Here is a 12,652-nt window from a genome sequence, read left to right on the forward strand (position 1 = left end):
GGCGTTGGTTCAAACCGTAGCTGTGGTCAATTTTTAATTTTTTTCTTATTTTGTTTACATTACATTCTATTATTTTTTAATGTGTTTTTCGATACATTAAAGGATCCTATAAGGAAAAAAAAATTTTTATTCGGGAAATTTCGAATAATGCTTAAAAACTGGTAAAATCCCGGAAAATTAGTTTATTTTTATTATATTATTTTTTTAAACACCTTTTTCAAAACTTTCATGATAGTTTAACAGGTGAAATATGTTGTTCTAAATATAAAATCAAGGGTGTCTCTTTGTGAAAGAATGCAGAATGGAATAAAAAAATAAAAAAATGGCGGGAAAAAGGATCAAATTTCAAGCCAACCTACTTTCGTTTAATATTAAGTTATAATTTTCAAACTTGGACCGAATATAGGCCTCTATGTGCCGGACCCCTCTACCTAAGCAAAATTTTATAACCCAATTAGGGGGGCCGCAATGGCCCCTTATGTCTTCTGTTTAGCAAACCGGGAGAGGGTACTTGAAGCTATGTTGTAGCGCTATCCTCGTATAAGCGTGGTCCAACGGCTAAGGCCATGTGTTTGAGATTTACGCATGGAGCGAGCGGGCGTTGGTTCAATCCCCAGCTGTGGTCAATTTTTAATTTTTTTCTTATTTTGTTTATTTTACTTTATATTATTTATTTAATGTGTTTTTCGATACGTTAAAGGATCCTATAAGGAAAAAAAAAATTTTATTCGGGAAATTTCAAATAATGCTTAAAAACTGGTAAAATCCCGAAAAATTAGTTTATTTTTATTATATTATTTTTTTAAACTCCTTTTACAATACTTTCATGATAGTTTAACAGGTGAAATATGATGTTCTAAGTATAAAATCAAGGGTGTCTCTTTGTGAAAGAAGGCATAATGGAATAAAAAATAAAATAAAATAAAATGGCGGGAAAAAGGATCAAATTTCAAGTCAACCTACTTCCCTTTAATATTAAGTTATAATTTTCAAACTCGGATCGAATATAGGCCACTATGTGCCGGACCCCTCTACCAAAGCAAAATTTTTTATCCCAGTTAGGGGGGCCGCAATGGCCCCTTACGTCTTCTGTTTAGCAAACCGGGAGAGGGTACTTGAAGCTATGTTGTAGCGCGATCCGCGTATAAGCGTGGTCCAAAGGCTAACACCATGTGCTAGTGATTTACGCATGGAACGAGGGAGCGTTGGTTCAAACCCCAGCTGAGGTCAATTTTTAATTTTTTTTTAATTTTTTTTTTGTTTATTTTACATTCTATTATTTTTTAATGTGTTTTTCGATACATTAAAGGATCCTATAAGGAAAAAAAAAATTTATTCGGGAAATTTCAAATAATGCTTAAAAACTGGTAAAATCCCGGAAAATTAGTTTATTTTTATTATATTATTTTTTTAAACTCCTTTTACAATACTTTCATGATAGTTTAACAGGTGAAATATGATGTTCTAAGTATAAAATCAAGGGTGTCTCTTTGTGAAAGAAGGCATAATGGAATAAAAAATAAAATAAAATAAAATGGCGGGAAAAAGGATCAAATTTCAAGCCAACCTACTTCCCTTTAATATTAAGTTATAATTTTCAAACTCGGATCGAATATAGGCCACTATGTGCCGGACCCCTCTACCAAAGCAAAATTTTATATCCCAATTAGGGGGGCCGCAATGGCCCCTTAAGTCTTCTGTTTAGCAAACCGGGAGAGGGTACTTGAAGCTATGTTGTAGCGCGATCCTCGTATAAGCGTGGTCCAACGGCAAACACCATGTGCTAGTGATTTACGCATGGAACGAGGGGGCGTTGGTTCAAACCCCAGCTGTGGTAAATTTTTAATTTTTTTTTCTTATTTTGTTTATTTTACATTCTATTATTTTTTTAATGTTTTTTTCGATACATTAAAGGATCCTATAAGGAAAAAAAAAATTTTATTCGGGAAATTTCAAATAATGCTTAAAAACTGGTATAATTCCGGAAAATTAGTTTATTTTTATTATATTATTTTTTTAAACTCCTTTTACAATACTTTCATGATAGTTGAACAGGTGAAATATGATGTTCTAAGTATAAAATCAAGGGTGTCTCTTTGTGAAAGAAGGCATAATGGAATAAAAAATAAAATAAAATAAAATGGTGGGAAAAAGTATCAAATTTCAAGCCAACCTACTTCCCTTTAATATTAAGTTATAATTTTCAAACTCGAACCTAATATAGGCCTCTATGTGCCGGACCCCTCTACCAAAGCAAAATTTTATATCCCAATTAGGAGGGCCGCAATGGCCCCTTAAGTCTTCTGTTTAGCAGACCGGGAGAGGGTACTTGAAGCTATGTTGTAGCGCGATCCTCGTATAAGCGTGGTCCAACGGCTAACACCATGTGCTAGTGATACACGCATGGAACGAGGGGTCGTTGGTTCAAACCCCAGCTGTGGTCCATTTTTAATTTTTTTTTTTTTTCTTATTCTGTTTATTTTACATTCTATTATTTTTTTAATGTTTTTTTCGATACATTAAAGGTTCCTATAAGGAAAAAAAAATTTTAATTCGGGAAAGTTCAAATAATGCTTAAAAACTGGTATAATTCCGGAAAATTAGTTTATTTTTATTATATTATTTCTTTAAACTCCTTTTACAATACTTTTATGATAGTTTAACAGGTTAAATATGATGTTCTAAGTATAAAATCAAGGGTGTCTCTTTGTGAAAGAAGGCATAATGGAATAAAAAATAAAATAAAATAAAATGGCTGGAAAAAGTATCAAATTTCAAGCCAACCTACTTTCCTTTAAAATTAAGTTATAATTTTCCAACTCGGACCGAATATAGGCCACTATGTGCCGGACCCCTCTACCAAAGCAAAATTTTATATCCTAATTAGGGGGGCCGCAATGGCCCCTTAAGTCTTCTGTTTAGCAAACCGGGAGAGGGTACTTGAAGCTTTGTTGTAGCGCGATCCTCGTATGAGCGTGGTCCAACGGCTAACACCATGTGCTAGTGATTTGCGCAAGGAACGAGGGGGCGTTGGTTCAAACCCCAGCTGTGGTCAATTTTTAATTTTTTTTATTTTTTTCTTATTTTGTTTATTTTACATTTTAATATTTTTTAATGTGTTTTTCGATACATTATAGGATCCTATAAGGAAAAAAAAAATTTTATTCGGGAAATTTCAAATAATGCTTAAAAACTGGTAAAATCCCGGAAAATTAGTTTATTTTTATTATATTATTTTTTTAAACTCCTTTTACAATACTTTCATGATAGTTTAACAGGTGAAATATGATGTTCTAAGTATAAAATCAAGGGTGTCTCTTTGTGAAAGAAGGCATAATGGAATAAAAAATAAAATAAAATAAAATGGCGGGAAAAAGGATCAAATTTCAAGCCAACCTACTTCCCTTTAATATTAAGTTATAATTTTCAAACTCGGATCGAATATAGGCCACTATGTGCCGGACTCCTCTACCAAAGCAAAATTTTATATCCCAATTAGGGGGGCCGCAATGGCCCCTTAAGTCTTCTGTTTAGCAAACCGGGAGAGGGTACTTGAAGCTATGTTGTAGCGCGATCCTCGTATAAGCGTGGTCCAACGGCAAACACCATGTGCTAGTGATTTACGCATGGAACGAGGGGGCGTTGGTTCAAACCCCAGCTGTGGTAAATTTTTAATTTTTTTTTCTTATTTTGTTTATTTTACATTCTATTATTTTTTTAATGTTTTTTTCGATACATTAAAGGATCCTATAAGGAAAAAAAAAATTTTATTCGGGAAATTTCAAATAATGCTTAAAAACTGGTATAATTCCGGAAAATTAGTTTATTTTTATTATATTATTTTTTTAAACTCCTTTTACAATACTTTCATGATAGTTGAACAGGTGAAATATGATGTTCTAAGTATAAAATCAAGGGTGTCTCTTTGTGAAAGAAGGCATAATGGAATAAAAAATAAAATAAAATAAAATGGTGGGAAAAAGTATCAAATTTCAAGCCAACCTACTTCCCTTTAATATTAAGTTATAATTTTCAAACTCGAACCTAATATAGGCCTCTATGTGCCGGACCCCTCTACCAAAGCAAAATTTTATATCCCAATTAGGAGGGCCGCAATGGCCCCTTAAGTCTTCTGTTTAGCAGACCGGGAGAGGGTACTTGAAGCTATGTTGTAGCGCGATCCTCGTATAAGCGTGGTCCAACGGCTAACACCATGTGCTAGTGATACACGCATGGAACGAGGGGTCGTTGGTTCAAACCCCAGCTGTGGTCCATTTTTAATTTTTTTTTTTTTCTTATTCTGTTTATTTTACATTCTATTATTTTTTTAATGTTTTTTTCGATACATTAAAGGTTCCTATAAGGAAAAAAAAATTTTAATTCGGGAAAGTTCAAATAATGCTTAAAAACTGGTATAATTCCGGAAAATTAGTTTATTTTTATTATATTATTTCTTTAAACTCCTTTTACAATACTTTTATGATAGTTTAACAGGTGAAATATGATGTTCTAAGTATAAAATCAAGGGTGTCTCTTTGTGAAAGAAGGCATAATGGAATAAAAAATAAAATAAAATAAAATGGCTGGAAAAAGTATCAAATTTCAAGCCAACCTACTTTCCTTTAAAATTAAGTTATAATTTTCCAACTCGGACCGAATATAGGCCACTATGTGCCGGACCCCTCTACCAAAGCAAAATTTTATATCCTAATTAGGGGGGCCGCAATGGCCCCTTAAGTCTTCTGTTTTGCAAACTGGGAGAGGGTACTTGAAGCTATGTTGTAGCGCGATCCTCGTATAAGCGTGGTCCAACGGCTAACACCATGTGCTAGTGATTTACGCAAGGAACGAGGGGTTGTTGGTTCAAACCCCAGCTGTGGTCTATTTTTAATTTTTTTTATTTTTTCTTATTTTGTTTATTTTACATTCTATTATTTTTTTAATGTGTTTTTCGATACATTAAAGGATCCTATAAGGAAAGAAAAATTTTATTCGGAAATTTCAAATAATGCCTAAAAACTGGTAAAATCCCGGAAAATTAGTTTATTTTTATTATATTATTTTTTTAAACTCCTTTTACAATACTTTCATGATAGTTTAACAGGTGAAATATGATGTTCTAAGTATAAAATCAAGGGTGTCTCTTTGTGAAAGAAGGCATAATGGAATAAAAAATAAAATAAAATAAAATGGCGGGGAAAAGGATCAAATTTCAAGCCAACCTACTTCCTTTTAATATTAAGTTATAATTTTCAAACTCGGATCGAATATAGGCCACTATGTGCCGGACCCCTCTACCAAAGCAAAATTTTATATCCCAATTAGGGGGCCCGCAATGGCCTCTTAAGTCTTCTGTTTAGCAAACCGGGAGAGGGTACTTGAAGCTATGTTGTAGCGGGATCCTCGTATAAGCGTGGTCCAACGGCTAACACCATGTGCTTGTGATTTACGCATGGATCGAGAGGGCGTTGGTTCAAACCCCAGCTGTGGTCAATTTTTAATTTTCTTTTTTCTTATTTTGTTTATTTTACTTTATATTATTTATTTAATGTGTTTTTCGATACATTAAAGGATCCTATAAGGAAAAAAAAAATTTTATTCGGGAAATTTCAAATAATGCTTAAAAACTGGTAAAATCCCGGAAAATTAGTTTATTTTTATGATATTATTTTTTTAAACTCCTTTTACAATACTTTCATGATAGTTTAACAGGTGAAATATGATGTTCTAAGTATAAAATCAAGGGTGTCTCTTTGTGAAAGAAGGCATAATGGAATAAAAAATAAAATAAAATAAAATGGCGGGAAAAAGGATCAAATTTCAAGTCAACCTACTTCCCTTTAATATTAAGTTATAATTTTCAAACTCGGATCGAATATAGGCCACTATGTGCCGGACCCCTCTACCAAAGCAAAATTTTATATCCCCCTTAGGGGGGCCGCAATGGCCCCTTAGGTCTTCTGTTTAGCAAACCGGGAGAGGGTACTTGAAGCTATGTTGTAGCGCGATCCGCGTATAAGCGTGGTCCAACGGCTAACACCATGTGCTAGTGATTTGCGCATGGAACGAGGGGGCGTTGGTTCAAACCCTAGCTGTGGTCAATTTTTAATTTTTTTTAATTTTTTTCTTATTTTGTTTACATTACATTCTATTATTTTTTAATGTGTTTTTCGATACATTAAAGGATCCTATAAGGAAAAAAAAAATTTTATTCGGGAAATTTCAAATAATGCTTAAAAACTGGTAAAATCCCGGAAAATTAGTTTATTTTTATTATATTATTTTTTTAAACACCTTTTTCAAAACTTTCATGATAGTTTAACAGGTGAAATATGTTGTTCTAAATATAAAATCAAGGGTGTCTCTTTGTGAAAGAATGCAGAATGGAATAAAAAAATAAAAAAATGGCGGGAAAAAGGATCAAATTTCAAGCCAACCTACTTTCGTTTAATATTAAGTTATAATTTTCAAACTTGGACCGAATTTAGGCCTCTATGTGCCGGACCCCTCTACCTAAGCAAAATTTTATAACCCAATTAGGGGGGCCGCAATGGCCCCTTATGTCTTCTGTTTAGCAAACCGGGAGAGGGTACTTGAAGCTATGTTGTAGCGCTATCCTCGTATAAGCGTGGTCCAACGGCTAAGGCCATGTGTTTGAGATTTTCGCATGGAGCGAGGGGGCGTTGGTTCAATCCCCAGCTGTGGTCAATTTTTAATTTTTTTCTTATTTTGTTTATTTTACTTTATATTATTTATTTAATGTGTTTTTCGATACATTAAAGGATCCTATAAGGAAAAAAAAATGTTATTCGGGAAATTTCAAATAATGCTTAAAAACTGGTAAAATCCCGGAAGATTAGTTTATTTTTATTATACTATTTTTTTAAACTCATTTATTGTGTTCTGAAATCAAAATTAATCATTTAAAGGACAAAAAATTACGTCAAATTGTTATAATTCCAAAAAATAAATTTAACATATAAATCTAGAGATATCCGAACAACACGCGGACAATATTTGATATCAATATTGTAATCGTGTTTTTGTCACAAAATCGATCGTTTCCGCTACACTTGCGGACTGTTTATCTTCTTATATTTAAATCTAAATTCGTCTCATAAGATTCATATCTTAGCGCATAATGTAAGTAGAAAGAAAATTACTTCGATTGAGCGAGCCCGAGAACTCAAACCAGCTGAAGATGAAGGAGAATTAATGCACCTCGTTGATGCGAGCGAATTCTCTGATCTTGCTAGGTATGTGCTGTTTATAATATATATAATTATATATTGCATGAATTTCATTGATTTCCACCTTTTTCATGTCCAGGCTGCTTAACAATTTAATTATATCACATTATTCAATTCTCATATTCACAAACAGTGGCCTAATTTTATAGTATGTTTGGAGGTGTTAAGCTTCTGACATGCTCATGTTTATATTTTTTCACACCTGCCAACTTGTTCGTTCGATGAAAAATATTTTTTAATACTTGAACTAATTAAAAATTTGAGAGCTAAGTGAGCTAACGCATATTTATTAATTTGTCAGGGTAGATTGAAATGTTTTTTTTTTCGAAATTTTAAATTGAAGATTTAATGTGTCTACTAGATTGATTTAATATGTCTATTGAAGATTTAATAAGATATCTAATGTTGCTGCTAGTAAGAACTTTTTTTTCTCAATCGTACAATTTTGCAGTAAATATATAAATATGTATGTATATATATATATGTTTAATTATTATTTAATATTATGCTTAATGTATCTAATTAATATATAATAATGTTTAAATAACAAATAAAAAAAGAATTGAATCATGAAAATTTTATTTGTCTACATCTTACTTACCGAAGCTCATTAATCAAGTAATTCATAATTTCAGAAGGTGTTTTAACTTACATAAACTGAAGTTTGTTAACTAATAAATTATATCACATTATTCAACTAAAAAAATGTCTGAAAGACTTGAAAGATGACCAACTTTTTCAATGTTTCTCCCATATGCTCGTGCCAAAGAATAGGGTATCTCTTCTGACGCTATTCTTTGGGTACATATATGTATTTATTAGGGAACTTATAGGGTATCTGCACACCTAGAAAGTCATGGATTTCATTATTGAACAAAATTTGTCATGATCTTAACTATTATTTTTTTAAAAATTGCGGATTTTGATAACTGAAAAATCTTAATTTTAAAAATGGAATCCCCCTAATTTCACAGCGTCCTGAATATCTGAATTTGTAAGAAAATATCCAATCTTAGTCGCATTTTATTAAAATATAAAATGTTTTGATTGTGTTTTTTAAAATAATTAAGGAAAGAACATCCTTTCTAGAGCGAATTATCTTTTAAACTTCAGTGATTTCAGAATCTTATTAATTATTTTATTTGTTTAATTTTTATTTTATTTTAATCAATTTAAAATTCTTGTTTAGGCTAATTATGTTACACTTTCTTTTAGGCAACAAAAGAAAGCAGCTTTAAATAACTATATAAAAGTTATTTGCTTTTGTATTTTTTTTAGCTACTTAAATGCTTCAACTCTTTCTTTACTCAATTTTTAAGTTTAATATCAATAAATGAGAAGATTCAGAGCCCCTTGGCAGATTTGCAGAGGCACAGCAACATTTTCGCTGAACGTTACAGAGTTTTTTTTTTTTCGTTCATTACGTTTTTTCTTTTGAAGAGTAAAAAAAAAAATTACCTTTATTTATTTTTTGACGGAAATTTACCAGTTATATTTGAATCATGCATTTGAATAATAACTTTTTGACGTGCTCAATATACGCCGATAGTAGCTTAAATTGGTGAATTTTTTCTGTTGTATTTTCGTCAGTTATTGATGTTGATTTTCAAGTGGATTTTAAATATCCTGATAAGCAACCTGAAAAATTCGAATCTTGTATTTGGGTATTTACTTTTTAGGTCAATAATTCTGTCGAATTTTATCAGTTATTGCTATTAATTTCTCCATAGTTCTTAAATCTGATATTTTTATACGATATTTTTATACAACAGCCTAATCAAAAACGAAACACTCATTTGAGGTGACCAATTCGTGTCAATTTGTCGTCAATCTTTTTTTTTCTTCGCCCAGTACTACTGCGGATTTAATAATTTGCAATTTTTTTATTGTGATGATTAGTTACTAAAGGTGAAGGAAATAATTTCTGTGTCCCCATGCCTCCCAACAAAATGTGAAAATGTTACGTGTAATGTTATAACAAAAATTATACGTTCAATTTAAAAAAAAGTTATAAATAGTTTTTTTTTTTTAAAATACAGCGCTTTTGTTATTTTAAATTAATAACATACATGTTTATTATTGTGAAAAGTATCTTGCAGAAAGATATTAGTGCTAGAGAGTTTTGTCGCAGATAGCTCGAAAAAATTCTGCCTCAAGGATTTAGAGTATAACAGCTTTGGTTATACCTATCATTTCAATTAATGTTAGTATAATGCTTCTTTGAATTTATTGTAGTGTTTTTGTTGGATAAAATAGTAACTTCGGTAAGTCATGACAACTTCTTGGAATTATTGATGACTCAGGGATTTGAAAATCTAAAATGTCGCAGATACCATGTACATATCAAAATGAAAAGCAATCCATAGCTGAATATGTCCCAACTTTGCAATATATTTTGACTAATGTGATTCTTAAGTCCAATATGACTGTGATAAGTGTTTTGATGGTATGGGTATTTCTCCGCACACAATTTATACATAGAATTCTTGATAATTGGATTCGTTAACATACAATCTGATATTGCAATGTTTAATATATTTATGCAAAGGCCATTGCTTTGGAAGCTTCTTATATACAAAGTAAAGAACTAATGCAAGAACTCTTTTAAACAATAAAGTGACTGAAATAAGAAATAATATATTATAAAAATGAAAAGTTTAGATAATTCCTTCCTTCAGCAATCCCATGCCCGTTTTACTTATATGGTCTTAATTGATGATAAAATATGAGGTACATTTTGTAATGCTTATTAAAACATTATATATATATATATATATATATATATATATATATATATATATATATCTTTTTTTTCTTTCAGATATGTTATTTCGAAACCATCTGTAAAGGCTATCTATGCTCTTTTACTTCAGCATCATCTTGGAATTGGCGATGATGTATTGTAAATTAAAATGAAAAAGGAAACAGTGTTTTGAAAGCCTCTCAGTAGTTACAAACGCCATCTTGGGTAATTTTATAGACTTAGAATTTTAAAATTTGTAATAAGACTTTGCATTTTCATGAGTCATTATCTTGCACTAAAATGGATCAGTTATTCCTTAAATTAATTACCCTGGTCCTTCCTGTTTTATTTTGCATAGTTTGTATTCTAAACTCTAATACTTTTACGTTTTACTGCATTGTATGTTTCAAAGTTCAAAAGATAGCCACTTTTAAAGTTTTGTAATGTTTTTCATGGCGTCTTTTCTCAACTACTAGCTATCAGGGTTTGTTGATTTAATACATGATTTAAATCAAATGATTTTTTTTTTTTAAATCATTGATTTTGAAAGTTAAAAAACAATGCTTTAAATTATTGATACTTTTATTGTTTTCTTTTCTTAGTTTTAAAATTTATTTTAAATAAATTGCTGCATTAATTCATTTTAGTTATTGAAATTACTTTCTTTCTTGGTGTGTGTTAAATTCCAACACATTTGAAATTACATTTTAAAAAATCTTTTTGATTCTTGAGATTGATTGGATAGCAAGGCCGTAGCCAGGATTTTTTTTCGGGGGGGGGGGGATATGGTAAGATGCAAGGACGGTTTCAGACATGCAAAGTAGGGGAAAACATTGTAACAAATATTGTTTATTCTGTTGTTTGCAAAATTTAAACTAGTAATTAAAAAATATTACATAATAATTATTTTTCAATTAATATTACATAATAATTATAATCAATTTGTAAACAAAGTTTACAAAGACATGCGACGGGGATTTGAAGAAAATTTTTCGATTACTTTTTTAGGACAAACCGGAATGTCCCGAAATATGCTTAATAAAGTTAGTTAATAAAAGGTTTGATTCGACAGTTTTGTTTTTCTTTTTACTGAGAGGTTCAAAGAAAGACTAAAAAGTATGAATCCCAGAATTTCGGGGGGGGGGGGGGATTTGTCCCGACTGTCCCCCTCCCCTGGCTACGGGACCTGTTGGATAGCATTAAATGTGTACAAATTAAAGTACACATTTAGTGCTGTCTTAATATATACTTGCATGGCTGTAGAAAGTAATTAATAAACATGAATTTTTTCAAAAAAAAAAAATACAAATAATGTTAATTAAAATTCTAATCTACATTATATTTTATTAGTGGAAAATGTATGTTTCTAAACCTTGAGGTTATATATGAAGGGAAAAAAAGGGGGCTGATGAATTCAGATGTTTTTTTCCTGATATAGTGTCATTCTTCCCTTTCGAAGTCTATTTGAAGCAGTAGAGTTATTAACTGGTAACTGTTTTTTTTCTCCTCATAATATGTTTATAGCATCTTTGACATTATCAGATTTTCTATAAAGAGATTTTGTGAAAAAAAATTCCAATGAGTACACAGATTTTTTAAAATTTTTTTTTAGCTTAACTTATCTATTTTGATATAAGATTAAAAATGAATATTTTAATATAAAAATGATTAAATATTTATTCATTTATTGATGAATGACTACATTTATAAACACAATCTGTTACATTTATTTTGTCATATTAAAAATCAAGAGAAAAAAAATCTCACTTTTTAATTAAAATTATGGTTTGTTAATTGAAACTTTGTTTTAATAGTTAAGGAACAGGGATCTGTGTCGAAGCCAAATTTATTACCACTTAGCGGTACCTTTAAAAAATACTTCACTCTATCTGAATCAGCACTGTGGTAAGCATGTGTTAGATGTGGAATTTGTATTGACTACCCGGGTTCCAATACCAGCCAATACTGGGATTGGAACCCGGATCATCTCATCTAAAGGTGACCAAATAATTTTTAAAGATTATTCAAATAAAAACTTTTTTCCATCTATTATATTCTAATATATAATATTTTCCACATGTTATAAACTTACTTGTAAGGTTCTTACTATAAACTTACTCGTTTTCCATACGTTATAAACTTATTGAAAACATAAAAACTGCTCCGATTCTATGCAAAAGAATTGTCAACCTAGGGATTAGCATAAACGCTGCTAGTAGTACTTGTGTTATGCTTTTGTCTACTTTAGTTCATGTAATGTTTTCAATATAACTATTTGTCTTTTAATTTAAAAATATTAAAATTAACCACAGTTCATGTCTTATTTTTTTTCAGCTGCTACCTTTAGACTGTTTAAGAAACTAGCTGACTAGGAAAAGCTGAAAAATTTGGTGAAGTTCTTGCCACCGCCAACGACCGGGAAGGCAGGAAGACTAAGTTTGCCTCAACTGACACAGTTTTGTTTTAGAAACAATTGATTGTATTAAAGAATACAATAAATTATAGAAATTAGTATATTATTCTTTACTGTTTAATAAATATTATATTTCATTTACACATTTGACATCTGTTCAAGCCCTAATAGATATTTTGGCAACATTTTAATGGACAAAGGCTATAAGTAAATTAAATCGTAAATTAAATCGTTATAGTAAATTCT

The 12,652-nt window shown here is 30.6% G+C and overlaps 1 long non-coding RNA gene across 1 annotated transcript; it reads left to right on the plus strand.

The window, feature by feature from the left end:
• The first annotated feature begins 11,350 nt into the window (after nt 1-11,350).
• On the plus strand, nt 11,351-12,512 carry LOC147816143 (uncharacterized). Its single transcript, XR_015431064.1, has 2 exons — nt 11,351-11,481; nt 12,328-12,512. It is a non-coding gene; the product is annotated as an uncharacterized LOC147816143 (long non-coding RNA).
• The last annotated feature ends 140 nt before the right edge of the window (nt 12,513-12,652 follow it).

The sequence above is a fragment of the Parasteatoda tepidariorum genome, chromosome 2, assembly GCF_982258835.1.
Source record: "Parasteatoda tepidariorum strain Cologne lab strain chromosome 2, Ptep-v5.0, whole genome shotgun sequence".
NCBI classification, from domain to species: domain Eukaryota; kingdom Metazoa; phylum Arthropoda; class Arachnida; order Araneae; family Theridiidae; genus Parasteatoda; species Parasteatoda tepidariorum.